The sequence below is a fragment of the Lathyrus oleraceus genome, chromosome 7 (genome assembly GCF_024323335.1).
Source record: "Lathyrus oleraceus cultivar Zhongwan6 chromosome 7, CAAS_Psat_ZW6_1.0, whole genome shotgun sequence".
Classification (NCBI taxonomy): Eukaryota; Viridiplantae; Streptophyta; class Magnoliopsida; order Fabales; family Fabaceae; genus Lathyrus; species Lathyrus oleraceus.
This window is the reverse complement of record NC_066585.1, coordinates 111205745-111228117: the sequence shown is the minus strand read 5'-3', so window position 1 is coordinate 111228117 and position 22373 is coordinate 111205745. Positions and strand designations below refer to the sequence as shown.

The window sequence follows — 22373 nt, the reverse complement described above, 5'->3', positions numbered from 1 at the left end:
TTAAGAATTGACTAAGTTATGCTGAGTTGAAAGTTTGTGATCAAGAATGTTTTGCTTCGATTCTTAAAATATATGTGGAATTAGATCAAAATATTGTTAGATTTGGAACCTACATAGCAAGGCGAGTTGAATGATGTAATTACTTTTAAAAACTGCAAAAAAAAATGGCGTGGTACTGTTCACCACCGTCTCAAGGTAGGAGATGGTGGGTTCCTCCGTGTACCGCCGCGCCTGTACAGGCTAGGGCATCTCTGGTTCGTTTCATGAAAGTGCACTGTAGAAGCGCCTATTATATTCATTTCGCGTGTTCGATCCTTGCACTCAACATTGTTTGCTTAATTCATTTCCATGTCATCTGCTTGCGTGTGCACTCTGTGTCCAAGCGATTGGCTCTTACGCGTTTGACCAGGTCCACATGTGCGTTGGACCACTGAGTTGGCACGCCATGTCCTTTAGTTAAACTACAGCGTTTTGATACGCTACGCAGTTCGATCCTCCGCTCTGGCACTTTTTTCAAATTTCTCAACCTTTTTCTAAATTCCCTCCATAATTCCCTATGCATGTTCATTTATTTCAAACATTTATTATCCAACTTCAAAAATTCATATCAAATTGAAAACACATCCAATTAATTCCCAATTTTTTGCAAAATGTTCCTTGAAGTGTCTATTATTTTTTGGTGGTGGTTTCATGATTTTATCATCTCTGGAATTTGAATTGTGATTGGTTTCATGATTTTTTTGGCATTTTTTGCTATTTCCTTCACTATTTGGGATACATGATTGTATGGTGTGACAATGTGTGTCACACAATTTGATGTTGATCTTCTCCATTTTCATTGCCTTATCAATTGAGCTCCTCTGTTTATAATTTTTGGCATGATGATTGTGTTTGATATGTTGTGTACTCATGAAAATTTCCAGAATTGTTTGAGTCATTTCTGATTTAATATGGAATTTTGATTCTTCATGTCCAAGTGTGATCACCTTGTGTACCTTTTCCCTTCTCATGCTCATGAAATGACTTTGCTTGATGATTTTGACTTGGTCCTTTTTAGGACATGTTCTTGCTTGATTGTAGATGCTTCTTGTTGAATATCAAGTTCTGTTTTGACTTTTTGATTCACCTTTGACCCTAGGCTTTGCCCTAGGGGTTTGTACTCACATTTGAGCTTTGAATTTCAGGTTCAAGCCTTCATCTCCATGGTTGATGTTGCATCATCATTTGAGCTTTGCTATTTTGCTTTTGTTTGCTAACATTTGGTTATTTTGTAGGTCCTTTGGTGAATCACTTGAGTGTTTGCCTTATGGCTTACATGTTGTACATATTGGGATTGTCTGTCTGTTGTTATCTGTTAACTGTTGGTTGTTTGTCTGAACATAGTACTGATTGTTTAGCTTTTCTCACAGGTACTTTAGCCGCTTTAACTCATTCTTTGAGTTGTTTTGCTTTGCTTGTGGTTGGCATACCACTTAGGTAACTTCCTTAACTCCATGTAGTCTGGAAGACCTGTCATTTTCTTTTGGCAGGCACCTGTCTGAAGCCCTCCTTAAGAGGCAATGTTTGTGCTTGTTTATCTTTGTGCCTTGTACATGTAAAGACCTCCTAAGTGAAGAGGCATTGGCAGATAGAAGGGATGTGCAATCCATCCCCTGCTATTCAGTTGAGTCTTTCATCTTGCTCGCTCTACATGCTGATGCATTTTGAATAAACACCCAAAATCTTGTATATAGAGTCAGTCATTGTGGAATAGAGTTCCTCAATCTGAACTCCCACGTTTTCATTGATTGAAGCTCACACAGGCCCGGGTTAAGAGCTATGAGGTCTTACCCTCATTACATTTTCATCTGCTTCACCCTAACTCTCAATGTTAGGGTTAAGAGCTCAAAACACCCATAACAGAACCGGCTTGTTTGTCGAGGTTGATTTGACCCCTGACTAAAGCCCAGCCTTGTATGAGCCACTTGTTTGCATATAGTGTGTGTGCTTGCTCTCCTGTGCTTGTGTTTGCTTACTTGATGTTTAGGCTAGCTTGCTTCCTGTGCGAGTTAGGTTATGTTAGATACCTCAACATAGGACCATTGTGGATTGCATGACAACTTTTAGGCTCGAGTTAGTCTCCCTATTAGTTTGTTATTTCCCGGTCTCTGGTTAGGATAAAGTTTCTCCCCTGTTAAGGGGAACTACGTCGCCCTGATCCTCATACCAGATGAGGTACGTAGGCAGGAGATCGTGCGAGATCTCTCCGGGCACCCTTTTCTTTTTTGCGTGTGTTTTGCTTGACAGCTATCAGGCTCGAGTTCCCGACTCCCTTTTAGTCTATGTGTGCAACCTCTTTGTTTCCTTTGATGTCTCAGCGTCTTCTTGGTGTTTTCTTGACAGCTTTTAGGTCTGAGTACCAGACTCCCTGTTAGCTTGTCAATTTGGTAACCTTCTTCCTTATTGTGTGTGTTAGGAGATGGATGTAAGTCCAGCGATTGGCATTCGGTTTCCCGTTTGTTTGTTGTGTGCTTGGAGTCTGATGTAAGACCAGCGATTGACCTTCGGTTTCCTTTGTGTGTTTGTTGTGTGTGGAGTCTGATGTAAGTCCAGCGATTGGCATTCGGTTTCCCATTTGTGTTTGTATGTTCGGAGTTGGACGTAAGACCAGCCATTGGCAGTCTGTTTCCGTTTGTGTGTTTACTTTGACGTCTCAGCGTCTCCTTTCAGTGTTTGTTTCGGCGTGCGTTTGCCGAACTACGGTAGCTCTGATTCTCATTCCAGATGAGATACGTAGGCATAGGATGCGATATCCTAGCGAGCCCGTTTCCCATTTCCCCGAACTACGTCGACTCTGATGTTTGTTTCTGACAAACTACGTAGGCTCAGGATGCGACATCCTGCCGAGTCCGCTTTCTCCGTCGTCTTCCATCTGTGTTTTATTCCAGTGTGTGTGCATTCTTTCTGAGCAGTTATTTAGCAACCTTATTCTATTCTTCTGAGCTTGGATCCCGTCGAGTACGACGGACGGGAGGGGTGCTAATACCTTCCCCTTGCGTAACCGACTCCCGATCCTTGTAATCTCTGGTCGTAAGACCATTTCCTTTCCAGGTTTACTTCGAGCGTTTCCTTTCCCTCTTTTGGGATAAATAACGCACGGTGGCGGCTCTGTTTGTTTGCTTTTTTCCCGCCGGTTGTTTTTCGCGTTGCGACACTTGGTACAGATCGGTTGGTTTTCAGTTCATCGCCAAAGATATGTACCTCTACGACCCACGCCAGGCAAGTTATACACAATAAGGATCAACATCTAACCCCCAACAACATTCTCAGCCCGGTTACTCACAACCCCCTATCCGTCAAACTTTCAGTTCCACAAACACACAAACATACAACCAAAACATGCCATTCACCCAACCCCAATACCAAGAGCATACCCCATACCACCACCAACAAATTGACCATCAACCTGAGACCCAACATCGCTTCGCACCCACACCATCACCCTACCAAAGTCGCCTTAGCCAAAACACCAACCGTCTCTCCTCCTACCGTAGCCAAGAAGCCCAAACATCACAAAACCAAAACATCCAACAACCCTATCTCTACCAAACACCCCAACAACCTTTCCAACCTTTCCTCGACGCATCATTCACACCCATGCCACCCTTCAACCATCTCGGTCACCCATCCATGAGTCAACCACATCCCAACTTCTCTGGCATGGGTCATGAGCTCAACTACGGCGGTACACCATCAATGCATACCGAAGACTATGCTGAGTTGTCTGAATACCTCAACGGACCTTCTCCTGTAGTTGGTAGTGACGCTCCTGGCCCCTCAGATGATCAAACACCGGTGCAGAATCGTCAACATGGGTTAGGGTCAAGGGTTAGGGTAGCTAGAGGATGTGGGATCGGAGGTCGGTTAGGTGATCCCGGTCATCACCATTAGGTTTCTTTGTGTAAACTCCAAACTTTATTAATATCAAGTCATATTATATCAAATTTATCTTTCACTTATACCATAAAACACAAAAAAATGTATTTTAGGAGGAGTCTCCAATTGAATTATAGGTCACATGTGATAATACTAAAACATTATAGGTCACTTTGGACCAAAGCCATTGAAATGTGAAAAAGTCCATCTTCAAGTGCCCATAACTTTCTCATAAAAAATCCAAATGGTGCAAAATTTAAGTTCAAATTCATTGTCTTGAAAAGCTCTACAATGTTTATGTTAAAGATTTTGTCATTTGACGCTTTTATCATTGAAATAGAAGGGCTTGAAGTTGGTCCATTTTGGAAAAATTCACATACACATGTTTTGCACCTTGAACTTCATGGCCTGTTTTCATAAATTTCCCAATCCCAAATGGATTTTTCTTCAACACAACAATTGTTCCTCATGTCAATACCTTTCCAACCATTACCCACATGACCATGTTTCAATTTGGCAAAGTGCATTTTCGAATAGGAGAAGATTTATGTTCCTGTATGCATAACATGTTGAAACTTAACGTACAAGCCAATTCAATCACATTTGCACGTCCAAAACACTCCAATTACACTTCAGCATGCTAAACCAATCGCATTTGGGCCTCCCATGCGCCTGTACAGGCCCATGCATGGAGGCCCTTATTCCACATGCACACGAGTTTGCCATTATTTGCATCAGCTTCTACTATAAATACAGGTGCTTGGCTTCATTCAATTCCATCCTTAAGGTGCCTAACACTCTGCAGAATTGAAATCCCACCTTTCAATGCATACTGAAGACTATGCTGAGTTGTCTGAATACTTCAACGGACCTTCTACTGTAGTTGGTAGTGACGCTCCTGGGCCCTCAGATGATCAAGCACCCGTGCAGAATTGTCAACGTGGGTTAGGGCCAAGGGTTAGGGTAGCTAGAGGATGTGGGACCGGAGGTCGGTTAGGTGATCCCGGTCATCACCATTAGGTTTCTTTGTGTAAACTCCAAACTTTATTAATATCAAGTCGTATTATATCAAATTTATCTTTCACTTATACCATAAAACACAAAAAAATGCATTTTAAGAGGAGTCTCCAATTGAATTGGTGACTCCTCTTAAAACCTACACATAGGCGCCAATTGGATTGGCTAGGGCATCTGCCCTAGCCAATCCAATTGGCGCCTCCATTCAAGTTTTAAGAGAAGTCGCCAATTCAATTGGAGACTCCTCCTAAAAGTGGGGTATTTTGGGATTTTTTTTGAAACTAGGGGTATTTTGGGAATTTCCTTGAAAAACTGGGTTATTTGGGTAAAAAAACCCATTTAAGATACCCCATGTTCCAATAATAAAATGTGAAGAATAAAAGAGAACGTAAACTTTACACTTAAAAGACCAAATGGCAAGTGTGTGAACCATTGGCTCACACACTTAGACAAAAGGCCGAGAAAGTTATGAGTTAAAATAATTGCTTGTTGTGTGTTTATATCTGACTTATGTTATGTTTCTTCCTTCACTAACCGAAGTGGGACTCTTAAGCAGCAACTTTGCACGGCTATAGATTTTAGATTCTATTATATCACACCCCTCTTATTTTCTATCTATAACACAAATTTTCATCATAGTTTATTTAAGAAAAACAAACTTTCTATCATAATTACATCAATAACTCATTCTCATCACTTCCATTTACCTACCTGACAGCATCACAGATAATGTATATATCAATTGCAAATGAAGTGTGTAAATAAAACACCGACAATCATAGAATGACATCATTTAGTTCTTTATTTGCTACGAAAGCCATAACACTTTCACCCTCCGCTTATGGAAAACATGCTTGTTTATAGATGGATTGGATCTAATTGCTCCTGAATTAGTAGAGGGTGGATCTAATTTCATAAAGAAGAGAGTGAAATGGTTTCTTAGACCACCTATCCACCCTTCTTTTTATCCATATGAAAATATTTCCTTATGTTAGTCATACTCAATATTATGGTGAAAATACAAGCAAATACATACAATAACAAGCTTCTAAACCAGTAGGCAATATTATGGTGAAAATACAAGCAAATACATACAATAACAAGCTTCTAAACCAGTAAGCAATATTATGGTGAAAATACAAGCAAATACATACAATAACAATCTTCTAAACCAGTAAGCTCAAGAAATCAAGAAAACACCTCAAAATTTGATATTAGAATTGGAGGGGGGCGCGCAAACGCAGGCCCCCACGGCAACAAATTATGATGTAGGTTCCACCACTTGGGTAGACCTTAGGGTAACACCCCTCCTAAGTGCAATGGAGATCACTCTCATTGCCCATGGTCCTTCATGATCAACCATTGACCCCATCCAGGTAAGTACCTTGACTTGAAGGTATTCATATTATGTTATACTCTTGCTTATCTCAATACCTTCCACCTTCTTTCGATGTGGGACTCAACTACTGGTAGGAAATCAGTTAGTGAAAACCATTTTTTATATAAAAATGATAGCCGCTTGTTATGGCAGAACAATCAAAATTATTGCAGCTTTAATTAACCAAAGTATGAATTCTTTATTTAACGCATGCAGAATAACAACTTCATTGGTAAACTATGTTATTGAGCAGGTTTGTATCTCTCAGTTTTGAAGGGGAGTTTTAGAGTTCTAAGTATGAGATCCATAAGACTTGTATCCCTTGTACTTACATGACTTTTTAACTATAGTCATTGCTAATGGTTAATAGTCCCATTAGTCATTGCTACTGACATTCTCTGTAACTAAAGTATCTCATGTTTTATTTACGCAATCATTATTTGTGACATTTTATTATAAGCATTTGCGGATTCAAACTCATATAGTTAGGAAATCCCTTATCTGCCACAGTCATACGATCTAGATTGTCGAATTAATTAAGATCAGATGAGCAGTGACTGTCATTTATAGTCAGGAAATCCCTTATCTGCCACAGTCATACGATCTAGATTATCGAATTAATTAAGATCAAATGAGCAGTGACTCTCATTTTCTACCGATTGCTTGCAGCATCAAAATTAAATAAATAGTAACTCTTGGGTGTAAAGTCTTTCTTAAGAGGGAAAAAAGAAATATTGACAATAAAAACTACATTTTTTATTAGTTTGATGACTTATAATGTTTCTTGTACCGTGCTGACAAATATTTTAGTATGGAAAGATGTTTACAAGACCCATTTTCAAATATTTCAGCTATCATATGGCTACAGGAAAACATACAGTTTAGATGATTAAGGAATTGGTTGTGAAAAACACTTGAATTGCTCCACTTATATGCTTATAGACCTAGGAATATAACATTCTTACCCTTGTAGCCAATTTTATCCTATAGATCTGCAGAAGTAAACATAACTTATTTATTGATCAATTTAAAGGAAATAAATTTGAACTAGGTTTGGTGGGGTGTACCTGGATATTGCAATAGTGCAACGCAAAAGCGACACTTGAGAGATCCAATAGCAAGCTATTGAAGTGGACTCTCCCCCTCAAGAAATAAATTTAATATCGTGTGAACCATTGGCCCACATATCAGATATTAAACTGATAAGAACAGATACTACACTTGATCTTAGCCAAAAGGCCGAGAAAGGTATGAGTTGAAATGTATGCTAGTTGTGCATTTTATATCAGATATTTGTTACGTTTCTTACTTCATTAACCGAGGTGGGACTCTTATGCAACATCTTCTATTTGAAACATATAAACTGTTTTGATAACATATCTTGAAACCATCACTTGTTGAAGTCATGGAATCAGATTCAAATGTAACTCTCCTGCCTCTTTCATGCTGTTCTGTCATAAATAAATTAAAAATAAAAATTTCAACATTTATCTTGATCAATTATTTTACAAGAGTTTAAGAAAATGACAACTTGGTATCGCTTTGTGATCAATACTAACATAAAGTTAATTTTTTAAGGTCACACATACTGAGGTGGCTTCCATGTCCTTGATTTTTTTGGCCTACCATGTATATTTAGTAGTGCATCATTAGTTGGAAGCCAAATTCATTTTAGCCAGCAAATTGTTTACATCTAATAGTTCCAATATAAGCTCCCACGATGCTATCAGTTTCAATTGCATGCTAACTATTTAAAAGAATGTCTTCATTCTGTTTCAGAAGTTTTTCAATAAAGAACTATTGTTTTAACATTCTTGTTGATAACAAATATTAACTATCTTAAAAAAACCGGCTTGTTTATAGAATAAGGATTGGAAGAAAAAAACATAAAGATAACTCCAAAGTAAATATACCTTATTGAAAATACTCCAAAGTCCATAGTATCTTTACATTTAATGAGGAATTGAAGTATATGGTTCTTAACTTTGATATTAACTAGAATCATAGATGGATCTGACTATTAAGAAAAGTGATCAAGAAATCAAGAAATTCTTCCTCAAAACTTGTTTTCAGTTGATTTTGACACGCTCTCCATCATAGCTTTAAAAATAGCTAATAGTTTAGATAATAACTGTTTCATTTTTGTTTATTTTTTGTTTCAGTTATAAACTCAATCAAAATATATGTGATGTTTGATTTTCTCCAATAAGGTTCAAATGGATCATAGTCAAGGTGGTGGTTAAATTGTTCCACACAAGTCTCAAAACCGTTTTCTTACATGGTGACTGTTAGATACCCAAAAGTGCTTATTTGAGCTATCAAATATGGGCATCTTTCACTCCATGTCCTTGCTAAAGTGTTCGAAACCACCTTTGTTTTAGACGAATTGCAATACAATGATAAACGATCTTGGTACCTTTGATTTGTGTGTTATTATGCAGGAATTAGGCATGAAATAATAGAAAATGAAGGCACAAGAAAGTTGGCAAAGGGACCAAAAAAGGATGCATTCATCAGCTTGCTCGCTAGGCGAGGGCTGTGGCGAAGAGCTCGCTAGGCGAGCTCCCAGCGAGCACCCAGCGAACAGCTCCAGTATTTTACAGTAGCAAACATCAACAAACTCGCTAGGCGAGCAGCCAGCGAAGGTGGTAGCGAATACGTCCAGACTTGGTCAAAAGCACAGCCATCACTCACTCGCTAGGCGAGCCATTAGCGAGCTCCCAACGAGCAATTCCAGTAGCAAAACCTCCTAAGCTCGCTGGAGCGAAGGTTGAAGCGCGGGCTTCGCCTAGCGAAGGTTTTGTTCGCCTAGCGAACATGCCAATCTGGCAAAGGATATTTCTTTGGGCGCAGGTGCCTCATTTTGGGGCTCGCTAGGCGAGCCATTCTGCTCGCCTAGCGAGCATGACAGCTCAGTAGCAACACTATAAGTAGCAGGGGCTACTTTTTGGAGCCATACCTTACACTTCCATACTTTTGTACTTTTGAGATATTTTTCCAGCATTGCTCTAGAGATACTTTGTGACCTAGAAATCATTTCTCTTCATCTCTTAACAATCTTTCACAAAAAGAAGGTGGATTCCCATCCAATCTCGATTATTCGACTCGGATGTAGATCAACCTTCTTCTGAAACTTGTTGACCAAGCTACCATGAAAATGAGTAGCTAAGTTCTTCATTTTGTCAAGGTTAGATGTAGATGGTCATAAGCTTTGTGTGTATATGAGATGATCTTCATTTGTAAACTCTTTAATGATGAATATATGGTGAAAACTTTATTTTATTGAAAACTCTTTGTGTTGGTTTATGATCGAGAGATGTTTACCAACTATTTACCTAGGTTTTCATCCAATCTTGTTTGTTAGCTAGAGATAGTAATGAATGATTTTGTTCACCATAAGGTTGAACCAAAAAGTTGTCATTTTGATAGATTGTGTTAGAGATAAACAATGGATCAAAATGGGAAAACTCACAATGTGTGTTAGAGATAAACACATTGGGAGGACTTTGTGAAATAGTTTATCATCTAAAGGAGTTTATAAGTTTTGTTGATCGAACATATACATGCAAAGTGATTGTCGAACCCTAACTTTGGCAATATTTCTCAAATATTAAAACCAAATCTTTTACCGCATTTTATTACACTTTTATGCAAGATACCGTGACTAAAACCAAAAACCATTGTTACCTTAAGCTAAGAATTAAAACAACTGTCGAAAGGCGGTGATATCTCACAATCCCTGTGGAGACGATAACAAAAACCCGACACTTAAAATTACAATCAACAGTGACTTAGATTCATTAATCATACAAGCAAAATATCTTCCAAATCTAGATTTATTAACTGATGCAATGAGAAAATGTCTCATTATGGGAAATAGTTGCACACCACCTTTTGTAAAAGTCCTCAAAACACATTCAGGAAAAGATAAGATCATAACAAGTTATCCTTATGTATATATTTGTTTAGCTGGTGCAACTATAACACAAACAAGAGTTATTCTGAAATGTGAAAACCTTTTAGGGATGAACATTTTGTTGTTCTTGTTGCTCATCCTGTATAAAAAGTCGAGTTTCTAGTAAAAGACAATGATATTCTTGGATCTGAACTTGTTGGAGTTGTGGAAACGCATTAATCGGATGACATGCTACAGAGATTGAACTTGAAGGTGGATAAAGGTTTCAGCATAGTAAACGTTGGGAGGATATTTGTCACACTATTTTGGTCAACCGTCATGGTATCATATTTACATTAATTATATTTTATAAAAAAAACGGCAAGTCTTAAGCAAATAATTTTCTTTTTAAAATAATACAAAAATATATCACAACGGTGTTTTTAGTCAACCGTGGTGATATCATTTTGATATTTTAAAAAAAACGTCAGATTTTAAGTTATTAAAATTTTTTAAAAATAGAAAAAATACCGCAACGGTTTGCTTAAATAACCGTGGTGATATCTCTCTCTTTGTTTAAATACAAATACAAATGAATTAGTAGGCGATGAGAGCCAAACTCATGAAACTTCAATTGATATCACCTCTGTTGTTTTAAAAAACCGTAGTAATAAATTATCATTTAATTAAAAAATAAAAAATTATATACGCGTTTGAATTTAGAGATATCACCACAGTTCTTTGAAGGATCATGATAATGGTGGCATCGTTGTATCTACTTTTTGTAGTAGTGATCCCTTCCAGTCTTCTTTCTTTTATCTATAACTTGATCCTTTGAAGTCACTGCTTTTTCCTGAGAAGCTTTTGTTCTTTTTTGTTTGATACCAAAATCTTTTGATAACAAATACCATTTCTTCATCATCAGACTCTTCTTCAGAAGTTCATGCATGAGTTGCATCTTTAGATTCCCAGATTTTAGAAGACTTGGTAGGTTGAGTAACAAATTTTAAAGCAAGAGACTTTGATTTCTTGGCAGGTTCATCTCAATTGTACTTCATCTCATGACTTTGGAGATTGCTTATTTGGCTTTCAAGACTTATTGTGTTTACATCTTTGGCTTCTTGAATGGTTGTCACATTTGGTGTGTTTCTAACAGGAAGACTCCTAAGAATCTTCTTGATATGATCAGAAGTTGTATATCTCTTGTTCATAACTTGAAGACTAGATACCAGAACTTAAAACCTTGAAAACATGGTTTCAATATCTTTATCTTTTTTCATTTTGAACATTTCATACTATTGGACCAAGAGGTTAACATTTGCCTCTTTTACTTGTTGGTTTCCTTCATATGTAACATATAAGGATTCAAATATGGTTTTAGAAATAAATTTGTCAAAAATCTTGATGTATTTAGAGTGGGGTAGAACATTTAACAAAACGCCTCTAACTCTATGATGTTTCCTATAAGTCTTCTTTTGAGCATATGTGAGACTTTTATGTCAGTTACCATTCCTATTCCATTAACTAGAATATAAATGTCATCTTTAAGAATGTCCCACAACTAATCATCAAGACATATGATGTGAGTGTACATCTTACTTTTCCACCATTCAAACTCTTTAGAGTCTCCACTAAAAGTTTAAGGTCTAGCTGTATAGTTATTCTTTTTAGAAGAATTATTATCATAGTTTACAATAGCAGTATTTTTGGGACCAAAGGTTTCAGAAATATCAATCATGGTTTTTCTCTCAGGATCTTTTCTATATCACGGTTAAGTGTTTAAAGTACATACCATGCTCTGATGCCAACTGGATGTGAGAAAAACACAAGAAAGGGTGAGGGTTAAATTGTGTTAGGTTTTTTTTTCTTTTCTCAAAATTCTTTTATCAGATTTGGAGCATAAAATATAGAATCTGAATCAGAGTTAAGTCTTTAGCAGTGGATTAAAAAAATTCAGAGGTAGAAAGGAGAGAGAGAGAGAGAGAGAGAGAGAGAGAGAGAGAGAGAGAGAGAGAGTGAGAGAGAGAGAGAGAGAAAAGCAATTATCTTATTTCCTCCTACAATCGAAAGTAGTCAAGTCCCCTTGCAACTCCAAGAGATTTCACTATAATCAAAACTGATTACAATTTCTCAAGCACAAAACCAAAGACTTCCAATGCTCAGACACACAAGTAAGAGACTTCTAATGCCAAAACACACACAAGCAAGAGACTTCAGATGCTCAAGCACGCAAGCAAGAGACTTCAAATTCTCAAGCACACAAGCAAAAAAATTCTTACAATCTAACTTATAAAGAAAATATTGTTTGTTTCTTACATTTGATATACAATAAGAGGTATAAAAAAAATATACAACACACAAATACTCTTTTAGACTTAGGAATTTCTAGTGTATACAAGTGTTAAGAAATTATAAGTTAAACTTGCGCTTTTTGTTTGACAGAGTAATAACTCTTTTATTGTCAAATGGGTATTTATTTTTCTACAAAAGGAATTATATGTTGCATCCCAGTGTCTTATGTAGATTTTTTCTTAAGTCTTCATGTGATCATAAGAAGACAAAATGTCCCCAGAGTCTGATAGTGACATATCAGAATCTCCTCGATCCTTGCGTTGACTGGATCTTTAGAGTCTGGACCTTAAGAGGCTGACTCTTTAGAGTTTGGATTTTCAGAGGTCGACACCATTCAGAGTCAGAGTCAGAGTCTTCAGAGTCTAGTCTTCAGCTTCAGATCATTCAGAATCTGGATCTCTTACTTCTTTTTAAATATATATTCTCAGTACCATTACTAAGTTCTCTTTAGAAATTTTAGTACATTGTTCTTTAAATATTTTCTTATCATCAAAACCTTAAAGATATGCTACAAATCAATTTTATTTCAATAATATACCTCAGTGTCTTTACCCGTTTTATGTGCCTTCAAGCACAAATTTGAAAATTCATCATCTGAGATTGAACTAGAAGATGAAGAGGATCTCTCGTCTTCGTCTTCCAAAGTGATATGAGCCTATGACCTTTGGTATGATTACCATTTGTCTCTTAGTAGGATTTATCCTTCGTTTTGTTGCACTTGTTGAGACTGAGACATGTAGTGAGGTAATAACTTGAGTTTCTACATTCATAACATGTAACACTTTCTTCCTTTATGAATATATCATGCTCAAAGTAGGTAATTAGAGGCCTAATTTGGTGAAGGTTGGCTTAAGGTTGTATGATAAAGAAAGTGTCCTATGTGCATTAAATAGAGCCCTATATGATAAAAGCTTTAATTTTGAAGCATCCAGTTTGCCAAGAGTATATCTAGATTAGAATTAAAAATATTAATGTTCTCTTCCTGATAATCCTAATGTCCATTACTTTTTTGTTTAAATGCTGAAGGAATGCTAACCACGAGGAAGTTCTAGAGAAATTTGAATTAGTTTTGGGAACAAAGCTAGAGCCTTATGAAGCAACAGTGGTAAGTTATAATGTTGCTTGTTGTTACTCTAATCTAAACTAGGTATATATGTTTGTTCACTCTACAAATTGTATGAGCTAGATCCTACTACTCTGTCATTCACTGATTTTAGGGAGTGCCGAGTATAAAGTGAGCCATTTAAAAAACCTTGACGACCACATCTTTTCAATGAAAAGTTTTATTACATGTTCCATCTTTAATAGTATATATACTATACAAATTTATATCCATTAAGTCCCACATTGGCTAGAACATCACACAAACAAGTGTTTATAAATGTTTGACATGCTAGTTAGTTCGACGATCTGAGTAGCGCCAGCTTGTGACCCATGTGGGGGCACCAAGGTGATGGAACATGGCTAAAGATTAACAAGGTTGGTCTGGTGGCTGCGCCATGCTGGCCTTCCCACTCTAAGTTGCGAGTTGACCCATGGGATTTGTGCTAAGGCACAGGTCATATGGGTCTTAGACAGGAGGGTATTATAGCGTGAGGCTGGTTTCATAGAGTAGCGAATACTTCTTACTCCTGACAGTGGGGAGGGATCGCGGGCAAACAGATTCAAGCCACACTTTCTACACTTGAAGATGCTAAATTCTGGTTTTGACAAATTTAAGGTGATAGTTATAACTCTACAAGTTACAGTATCATATTTGCTAACCTCTTTGAATATATATGACTTTAGTACTTTGAGATAAGTGATATCATATCATGCTCAAATGACGCATTATAAGCTTTTCAAATAATCCATTTAGCTACTTTTAATAATGCATTATAAGCTTTTCAAATAATCAATTTAGCTACTTAAATGACTTTTCACCTATAGTCATGACTAATGGCTAATACTCACATTCATTATAATGATGAGTAATCTCAACAATTTGAATATGACTTTGATACACATTTAGAGCAGGTAATTGGAGGGAGGCCTAATTCAGTGAAAATTGTATGATCAAGTTATTGCACATTACATCCGGTGTCATTTTGTATATATGAGCTTCAAAATTCTTTTTTTTGAAAAGTAAAATAGTGTACTTTATGACTGAATCAAAAATTTCAACATCCAGTCTTGTTTTTGTTAGAAACAAAGGTTCATGTGTTGAGAAAATTCCAAAAAGTTCAATAAATTATGATTTGAAGATTTGTGATAAATATCATGGTCATATAAGAATGCTCTTTGGTTATAAATATGTAATGCTCTTGGTCATTGTTGTTATCTTCATCGCCACAATTTTGATCTTTAGAAGCGTCAGGATTCAAAGAGCAAACAAGATACAAAAATGTCAAAAGGAAGCAAGTAAAATAATGGAAACTAGCATCTCTTCACCAAGTGGGTATTGATGTTGGTGAAATAACTCATTTGGATGAAGATAATTTAATCGGCCATCGTGGTAACGTAAAGGTTTCTCAAGTCGGGTTGAAGAAAAATGGGATGGTAGAGAAAGGTGATGGTATAAGGGTTTTAGCTGCAAAAAAGGAGATCACGGGGAAACTTAGGCATAAAAATATACTTAAACTCTATGTTGTTTTTTCTAAAGGAGGGACCAGCCTTTTAATTTTTGAGTATATGCCAAATGGTAATAGTTTTGAGCTATTCATAGAAATATAAGATATGAGAAGGTTGCATGGGATTGGAATCAAAAGGCATTGGAGGTGCAAAAGGGATTTGTTATTTGCACCATGATTGTTCTCCACCTGTTATATTACTCCAAGTATGTTTTGGTAATGCTTTCAACAAGAAATTTCAATACATTGTTTTTAATTTAAAAAGTATCTCATGTTTTACACAATCAATATTTGTTACATTTTATTATAAGTATTTTTGGATTCGAATCCATGTAGTCAGAAAATCCCTCATCTACTGCAGTCATACAATATAGATTGTTAAATTAATTAAGACCAGACGGTCTACATTTAGACTTCATAATCGAATCTATTACACAAGGTTGGATGTGAGACATCAGATTGATAAGATTGTAAAAAATGCATGGCTTTGTCAATTGTGCGATTTCAGAATTGCAAGAAATACAGATCCATAATATACATATTAAGCATGATTTTAAATTTCATTCTGGAACTACAAATGCAGCATAAAAGTATTTTGAGGCATCTGCAACATCGCATTGGCCGTATTTTCCTGCCATATAAAAGTTTGCAACATAACCGCAACTGTAACCCTCATTTACGTATGCTAGTAAGCCAACTATAACAAACAAACAGTGAATATGGAAGATGCTGATGGAATGCTAAGTATTACGAAGCATTAGAGAAATTTGATTCTGTTTTGGGAACAAAGCTAGAAAATGAAGCAGCAACATACAAAAGTTATAATGTTGATTGTTGATACTCTAAGCTAAACAAGGTATGCATTTCACTACATTGGTTTTGAAACATTTTGTTGAGTGTATTTAGTCTTCGTATAACTTTATGAATATATTTAATCATTCTATATATGTCGTGACTAATTCGGTCCTATAATCCCTGTATATACACCATTTTAGATTCATTAAGTCCCACGTTGGCTAGAACATCACACAAGTAAATGTTTATAAATGTCTGATATGCTAGTTTGTTTGTCGAGTTGAGTAGCGCCAGCTTGTGATCAATGTGGGGGAATCAAGGTGATGGAACATGGCTAAACCTTAACAGGTTGGTCTGGTATTTGCACCGTGGTGGCCTGCCCGCTCCAAGTTGCGAGTTGGCCCATGGGACTTGTGCGAAGGCACCTGTCTTATGGGTCTTATACGGGAGGGTATAATGTGAGACTGGTTTCACAGAGCAACGAACACTTCCTACTCTTGACAGTGGAAGGATCAGGGGTCGTTGTACCTCTAGTCCACAACACCTGGTGAGCTTAGCCCCTTGAACCATCTCTTTTTGGGGGAGGTGGGGTTCATACATTTTGGGGTGCCAAGTCCTTAAAAAGTTATGAATGCTTAAATTTCCATGATTTACAAACACCATGATGAGCCTAGCCCCTTGAACCATCTCTTTTTGGGGGAGGTGGGGTTCATACATTTTGGGGTGCCATGTCCTTCAAAAAGGAAAAGCAAACAATATTGAACCTCTCATTTCACTTAAGATCTTCCACGACAAAATGCTTCCTCCTCGAAAAAGATGAAAAATCTAAACTACCAATATCGTGAGGCTGGTTTCACAGAGTAGCGAATACTTCTTACTCCTGACAGTGGGGAGGGATCGCGGGCACCTTCTGCCCACAACACCTGGTGAGCCTAGCCCTGAACCATCTCTTTTTTGGTTCATGTTAGGGGTGCCAGCCAACAACCATCTCTTTTTAGGTTCATGTTAGGGGTGCCAGCCAGTAACCATCTCTTTTTTGGTTCATGTTAGGGGTGCCAGCCAGCAAGAAACACTATACTTCATTAATATTGATTACAAAAACTAAGAAAACACAACCAGGTTAATCTGTTGTGTTTTTTAAATAGGGTCCTCCTGACATTGTATGTATTAATCCTAATCATTATAAAAGTGATCAATTTTCTAACAGATTCAAGTCGCACTTTCTACACTTGAAGATGCTAAATTCTGGTTTTGACAAATTTAAGGTGATAGTTGTAACTCTACAAGTTACAGTATCATATTTGCTAACCTCTTTGAATATATATGACTTTAGTACTTTGAGATAAGTGATATCATATCATGCTCAAATGACGCATTATAAGCTTTTCAAATAATCCATTTAGCTACTTTTAATAATGCATTATAAGCTTTTCAAATAATCGATTTAGCTACTTAAATGACTTTTCACCTATAGTCATGACTAATGGCTAATACTCACATTCATTATAATGATGAGTAATCTCAACAATTTGAATATGACTTTGATACACATTTAGAGCAGGTAATTGGAGGGAGGCCTAATTCAGTGAAAATTGTATGATCAAGTTATTGCACATTACATCCGGTGTCATTTTGTATATATGAGCTTCAAAATTCTTTTTTTTGAAAAGTAAAATAGTGTACTTTATGACTGAATCAAAAATTTCAACATCCAGTCTTGTTTTTGTTAGAAACAAAGGTTCATGTGTTGAGAAAATTCCAAAAAGTTCAATAAATTATGATTTGAAGATTTGTGATAAATATCATGGTCATATAAGAATGCTCTTTGGTTATAAATATGTAATGCTCTTGGTCATTGTTGTTATCTTCATCACCACAATTTTGATCTTTAGAAGCGTCAATATTCAAAGAGCAAAAAAGATACAAAAATGTCAAAAGGAAGCAAGTAAAATAATGGAAACTAGCATATCTTCACCAAGTGGGTATTGATGTTGGTGAAATAACTCATTTGGATGAAGATAATTTAATCGGCCATCGTGGTAACGTAAAGGTTTCTCAAGTCGGGTTGAAGAAAAATGGGATGGTAGAGAAAGGTGATGGTATAAGGGTTTTAGCTGCAAAAAAGGAGATCATGGGGAAACTTAGGCATAAAAATATACTTAAACTCTATGTTGTTTTTTCTAAAGGAGGGACCAGCCTTTTAATTTTTGAGTATATGCCAAATGGTAATATTTTTGAGCTCTTCATAGAAATATAAGATATGAGAAGGTTGCATGGGATTGGAATCAAAAGGCATTGGAGGTGCAAAAGGGATTTGTTATTTGCACCATGATTGTTCTCCACCTGTTATATTACTCCAAGTATGTTTTGGTAATGCTTTCAACAAGAAATTTCAATACATTGTTTTTAATTTAAAAAGTATCTCATGTTTTACACAATCAATATTTGTTACATTTTATTATAAGTATTTCTGGATTCGAATCCATGTAGTCAGAAAATCCCTCATCTACTGCAGTCATACAATATAGATTGTTAAATTAATTAAGAACAGATGGTCTACATTTAGACTTCATAATCGAATCTATTACACAAGGTTGGATGTGAGACATCAGATTGATAAGATTGTAAAAAATGCATGGCTTTGTCAATTGTGCGATTTCAGAATTGCAAGAAATACAGATCCATAATATACATATTAAGCATGATTTTAAATTTCATTCTGGAACTACAAATGCAGCATAAAAGTATTTTGAGGCATCTGCAACATCGCATTGGCCGTATTTTCCTGCCATATAAAAGTTTGCAACATAACCGCAACTGTAACCCTCATTTACGTATGCTAGTAAGCCAACTATAACAAACAAACAGTGAATATGGAAGATGCTGATGGAATGCTAAGTATTACGAAGCATTAGAGAAATTTGATTCTGTTTTGGGAACAAAGCTAGAAAATGAAGCAGCAACATTCAAAAGTTATAATGTTGATTGTTGATACTCTAAGCTAAACAAGGTATGCATTTCACTACATTGGTTTTGAAACATTTTGTTGAGTGTATTTAGTCTTCGTATAACTTTATGAATATATTTAATCATTCTATATATGTCGTGACTAATTCGGTCCTATAATCCCTGTATATACACCATTTTAGATTCATTAAGTCCCACGTTGGCTAGAACATCACACAAGTAAATGTTTATAAATGTCTGATATGCTAGTTTATTTGTCGAGTTGAGTAGCGCCAGCTTGTGATCCATGTGGGGGAATCAAGGTGATGGAACATGGCTAAACCTTAACAGGTTGGTCTGGTGGTTGCACTGTGGTGGCCTGCCCGCTCCAAGTTACGAGTTGGCCCATGGGACTTGTGCGAAGGCACCTGTCTTATGGGTCTTAGACGGGAGGGTATAATTTGAGACTGGTTTCACAGAGCAACGAACACTTCCTACTCTTGACAGTGGAAGGATCAGGGGCCGTTGTACCTCCAGTCCACAACACCTGGTGAGCCTAGCCCCTTGAACCATCTCTTTTTGGGGGAGGTGGGGTTCATGCATTTTGGGGTGCCATGTCCTTAAAAAGTTATGAATGCTTAAATTTCCATGATTTACAAACACCATGATGAGCCTAGCCCCTTGAACCATCTCTTTTTGGGGGAGGTGGGTGTTGCACCCCAAAATTTGCCCTCTATTTTTAACTCTAACCAATTTTTTGTTTCACATTCATTTGCATCATCTTCATAGCATAACATTTTTTTCTGTGTTAATATTAGCCGGAATAATTTCTCGGAATTTACAAACAGACTGGTCAAATTAACTTTTTAACTGTGCCTAAAATTAGTCAACGAAAAAATGTCAAGTTTAAGTTTGCAAATGTCGGTAACATTAATCTGCGGTTCACGTGGTTTAATTTGACATGCTAAAAATATTTTTACGACTATTTTTGGTCATATGTTGATCAATCTGAGCAGTTTAAACGGTCATAATTTTTATTTCAAAATCCGACCAAACGCTGTATTTTTCCGAGTCATTTATTTCGCGCTGATTATTTTGACGTGTTCATTTTATTTTTTCGAGCATTTTGGTGCCCGACTTTTATTTTTTTGAGTCTATTTATTTTTATATTGGGTCTAGAATAAATAAATAGGTTAATTAGTTTTTATTTTAATTTTAACTATTTTAATTATTTAACTTTATTCAGTTTTTAATTTAATATTGGGTTTCAAAAAAAACTTAGGCCCATTATCATTAACCTAATTTGTTCCTATATATATTTACTAGCATGACTGATAGAGAGAGGTCAAAAAGACAGAACAAAAAAGAGAAACCGAGAGTGGCTGATCTATACTATCGTACACACAGTTTGGTAATAGTTTATATATGATATATACTTTATCTATTTTGTTGATATATTTGTTACTGTGTTTCAAATACATGTTCATATGTGTGACTGTGTTATGTATTCCAGATACATGCGGTTTGGTTAAATATATCAGGATATCGCCGTTTTGCTTTTTTTATGCACATAAGTATAACATGTATAATAATTTGGTTCATTGTATTATGTATTTGATGTGTTTGTTTTTATATAAGTTTTACATGTCTCAAAATATATAATATAATATAATAATAATTTTGTTGTTAATAAAAATGCATATGGATCATATAATATATAATTTATAATATGTAACTAGTGTGTTAAATATATATATATATTTCTATTTTATGTTATAATTTGATTATGTTTTCGGATCGGATTGTGTCAATACGCCGTTTTCACATATACGTGTATGAGGCGTGACATTTGTGTTATCCGATCCAGTTGCGATGATCGCAATTTTGCGCTAGCAACGCCGTTGTTTTTTTTTAATTCATATTTCTTTTTATATACATATATTTAGATATGCACATTTTTTTTCATAACTAACTACCCTGATTTTTCCCAAACCCTGACAATTTCGCCACAAACTCTAAATTTCAAACCTAAAACTTTAACCGTGTTGTTTCCTCTAAACCATAAACCTTTTCTTAAACCTTAACAAACCTTATTATTATTTCTTATTTTCGCTCATATTTATGTTATTCATACACTGTAAATGCTTCGCCCTTGTAATATTTTAAGTTTTAACTTGTAATATTTTCGGTTTTACTTTTCGCCATCTTTATTGTGTAACTGCACCAAAGCGTTGTAATAATTAGGGTTTTATTTTCTGGCATTTATTTTCTGCCATTTTATTTTTCTGCCATTTATTTTTCTGCCATTTAAATTCCTGCCATTGATCCTATATTAACTGCGTGGTTTAGTAATGTAGGGCGTGAAAACCTACTAAATTAATTATTTAATATTTTTCTATAACCTTTATATTTTTTGTAAATAAATAATAAATACTAACTATTTTAATAACTTTTTTTTATTACTTACTTATAATAATAAATCCTTATATATTTTGTAAATAAAATCTAATTGACTATTTTTCTAATTGAATAACAATAATAAACCTATTAATCTAATAATTTGATATTTTCTATAATCTTTATTTATTTTGTAAATAACTAACTTAATATTTTTCATATAACTCTTTTATTTTATAATTTGTACATTAATGTATTTTAAATTCTTTTATTATTACTAATTTATTTTAAACTCATATTTTTCTAATAACTTCTAAAAAAATCTAACTTGTTTAACCTAAAATAATTTCTTTTAAAATTCTAACCTTTTTATTATCACTTTATTATTATTGTTATTTTATTATGGCTTTATTACCATTGTTTATTTATTATTTTATTATTATTTGTTTTTATCTATTCGATTTTTGCTTCATTATTTTCCTTATTTTAATTTTGTTTTATTTATAATATTAGGAACAAATGTATAGGTTGTAAATTTATTCTTTCTCGCCTGATTATTATGTATCTGTCCCATAGCCATGTAATAGTTTAGGAATTTATTTTTCTTGCTTTTATTTTTGTAAATATTTATTGCGTGGTTAGTAATTTAGGGAGTGCAAAAAACTAACTGTAAATAATTGAACTTAGAAAATTAAATTCAAGACAAATATCTGAAAAATAACACTCACACACGTAAGTCGATCTTTGATCGCCATCTGTACTTCCTAGGGTATTCCTCTTGGTTGCCTTCTTTAAATGGTCAAGTCCCTCGAAAATAGGGGTGTCTTAAGCAAAGTCCCTTCAAACAGAAAAATCATCAAGTCCCTATAAACTTAAAAGATCAAGTCCTTACGAGGTTGCCTACGATATAATGATCTTGTCCCTTCGGTAAATATGATGATAGTCCCTACGAGTTGCTAAAGACACCCCTTATGTTGCCTTCATTGACCATACGATGACCCTACGCCCGTCCCTTAAACACATCCAAGGTAATGACTACCTATTCCTTAATAATAGGGACAGTCTTACC

General features: G+C 35.5%; 2 non-coding genes across 2 annotated transcripts; both read right to left on the bottom strand.

Annotated features, from left to right (window-relative positions):
• Positions 1-6155: 6155 nt before the first annotated feature.
• On the bottom strand, positions 6156-6316 carry LOC127109264 (U1 spliceosomal RNA). Its single transcript, XR_007796593.1, has one exon. It is a non-coding gene; the product is annotated as a U1 spliceosomal RNA (small nuclear RNA).
• A 1050-nt stretch (positions 6317-7366) lies between these two features.
• On the bottom strand, positions 7367-7562 carry LOC127109715 (U2 spliceosomal RNA). The gene has a single exon (XR_007796983.1). It is a non-coding gene; the product is annotated as a U2 spliceosomal RNA (small nuclear RNA).
• Between the last annotated feature and the right edge of the window lie 14811 nt (positions 7563-22373).